Genomic DNA, 3,194 nt, shown 5'->3' on the forward strand with positions numbered 1-3,194 from the left:
CACCACCGACAATGCTGCTGCCTTACAAAGCGACCTTGACTATGTGTCAGAATGGTCGCGCAATTGGCAACTCCAAATCTCAACTAATAAATGCTCTGTCCTACACATTGGCAATAAAAATCAGAACACCAAATACAAGTTGGGTGGAAGCGATCTTGTAGATGATCCTCACTTTGTCAAGGACTTAGGAGTACTTATCTCAAACGATCTAAGCCCCAGAGCTCACTGTAACAGTATAGCCAAAAAGGCATTAAAAGTTGTTAACCTTATTTTGTGAAGCTTCTTCTCCAATAACATTGAATTGTTAACTAGGGCATACAAAACCTTTGCCAGACCAATTCTTGAATACAGCTCATCCGCCTGGAACCTGCACTGTATATCGGACATTGACACAATTGAGCGGGTTCAGAGGTATTTCTCGAGAAAAATTATCCACTCCTCTACTCACAATAGAATTCCCTACGCCTCCAGGATCAAAATTTTGGGCCTGGATAATCTGGAACTGCGCTGCCTGCCTTCCAATCTAAGCATAGTACACAAAATTGTCTGCCACAGCTTCTTGCCTGTCAACGACTTCTTCAGCTTCAACCACAATAACACACGGGCAAACAATCAATACAAACTCAAGGTAAACCGCTTCAAACTCGATTGCAGAAAATACGACTTCAGCAACAGAGTGGTCAACACCTGGAATGCTGTACCTGACTCTGTTGTTACAGCCTCAACCCCTCACAGCTTCAACCTCAAACTGTCTACCATGGACCTCACCCCATTCCTCAAAAGTCTGTAAAGGGGGCTTAAATAAGCACACCACCGTCTCTTGTCTTACTGTCCCATTTGTATTCACTTCCTTTGTTCAGGTTTATGTTCAAACCTATACTTGTTATCTTGTACAAGTTTTACAAACAAGCAAACAAACAAATAAATGATTGAACTCCACCCAGTGTGCATATTGCAATGGTCAGACTAGAAGGTTGGTGTGAGGTTAGGATTGGGCTGAATCCCCTGGACTGGCAATATCCAGCACAGACCAACCTGGGTGAAGAGCCCTGAGCTGTAGGGGATGGACCAAGTCCCCTTTCCAGAGAATACTAGGAAGGAAGTGGTGGTGGTGGAGGAACATCTATCTTCTCCAAGTTCAAAAGTGAAGGGGTGGGAACTTCTCCTTTGAGGAGGGGCAGGAGGTGAACCTCTCTTTTGCTTCCTGAAGGTGCATGGACCTCAAAAAGAGGAAGAGCAGGCAGAAAGTAGACAAGGACTCCCTGGAAGGGGAGATCTGGGGGCTTCTTGTCCTATCTGAAGACACAACGAGAAGGCCACCAAGCAGCTTCAACCAACCCCAAGCAAGAGGTGAAAGACGCCCTTCTTCTTCTTCTTCTTTCCATATAAGGTGGAACCTCACTTGGTCTCTGCAGGGTCTCAGCACCATGAGGCACAACATTCTCAGCCACAACCTTGTGCTGGCTGGGAATCATGGGTGTTGGGAAACACCAGACTGGGAGAAACAGACATAAATGCTCCATGGCATTTTCCAAGGCCAATGGGAGATGTTATGAGTGATTGAGAAATATTTCCTTCCCCTTGGGATTTTTGAGACTTTAGATGGGAATGTACCTCACAAAATACCAAAAAGGTGACAACAATTTGAAAAAGAAATATTTTCGCTCCCTTGTATTTGTCTGAGGGTCCTATAATAGGCGTGTTAGATGCCAGTCCAGCCTCGCTCTTCCTTGGGGGGGTATCAGTCATTGGTGTCCCTTTCCACAACCTTCGTCTTAAACCCAGACTTTCCCCAGCTTAGCAGTTTTAAAAAGAATGGACTTCAATTCCCACAATTCCTCAGCCAGCATCTTAAAGCTGCCAAAGTGGAAAAACATCTGCTGTGAATCATCATAAATTTGCATTCCAAGATCGCAACGCAAATCTTGGCTTCCATGTCACTTTCCTAATGTCAGAGGTAGGTATGCAAAATGGTACCATTTGTGTTACAACCTGATGAGGAATCTGCCCCGCCTTGTTGCATTCCATGCACCTGGTGGATCTGTGCCAGGCGAGAGAAAGTCTGCCTCAGGTTCATTGTCTTCTTGGCCCAAACTGGATCTGGGTGGGAAGTGGGACCTGCTGCTGCTGCGCCATCTCCTGGCCCCCTGCCTATCGCTAAGGGGCGAGGGGCTAAGGCTGAAGGGACGAGTGGCCTCCTTGGCCTCCAGCGTGCACCATGACCGTTGGCAAGTGGCAGAAAGAGGTCAACGTTCAGTCTAAATGGGGCCTGCATGGGATGCGTGGCTGGAATTCTCTCCTAATGCACCTGAAGGCAGGACAAGAAGTAACGGATGGACAACCAACCTGGGATTAAGGAGAAAGGTTTCTGACAGTGAGAACAATCAGTGGAACGACTTTCCTTCCGAAGTCGTGGGTGCTCCAACACTGGAGGCTTTTAAAGAAGAGATTGGACAGCCCCTTGTCTGAAATGGTATAGAGTCTCCTGCCTTGGGCAAAGGGCTGGACTAGAAGACCTCTAAGGTCCCTTCTTCCAGCTCTATTCTGATGAAATGATTGATTCAGAAGAGGCATACATGATAGCAGTGGTCCAATATTTGAGGGGCTCTCATAAGGAAGAGGGGGTGGGGTCCACCTATTCTCCACCTGAGGCAGGACAAGAAACAAGGCTTGGAAACTGATCAAGGAGAGAAGCAACCTGGAACTCGGGAGAAACTCCCTGACAGTGAGAACAATTAACCAGAGGAACAGCTTGCCACCAGAAGTTGTGGGGGCTCCATCCCATCCATTGGAGCCCCAGGTCAATTGGGACAGCCAGATCTTTAGGCTCTTATGAAATGTCAGGATGGTTGGACATGACCTTACTTGTGGGGGTGGGTGCAAGATGTTCCAGAGCAGGGGCTCTCCAACCTTGGCAACTTTAAGGCGTGTGGACTTCAACTCCCAGAGTTCCTCAGCCAGTCTCCACAAGTCTTAAAGTTGCCAAGGTTGGAGGCCCCTGTTCAGGCGCAATGGCAGAAGGAAGCTGGAACGCTCTGGCTGATGGGGCCCAGAGCATGTCGCTTCGGCGGGCACAAGTGGGGTGGGATGAGAAGGTCCCCCCAAATCTCTTGGACAAGCAAAGGCTTGGTTTCCCACAGAGCCCACGCCAGGCAGGGGTGTTGATCTCCCACTCAAGAACCACACGCTGAGTA

The sequence above is a fragment of the Notechis scutatus genome, chromosome 3 (genome assembly GCF_049901735.1).
Source record: "Notechis scutatus isolate UNSWTSFEM ecotype Mainland chromosome 3, rNotScu1.2, whole genome shotgun sequence".
In the NCBI taxonomy this organism is placed as follows: domain Eukaryota; kingdom Metazoa; phylum Chordata; class Lepidosauria; order Squamata; family Elapidae; genus Notechis; species Notechis scutatus.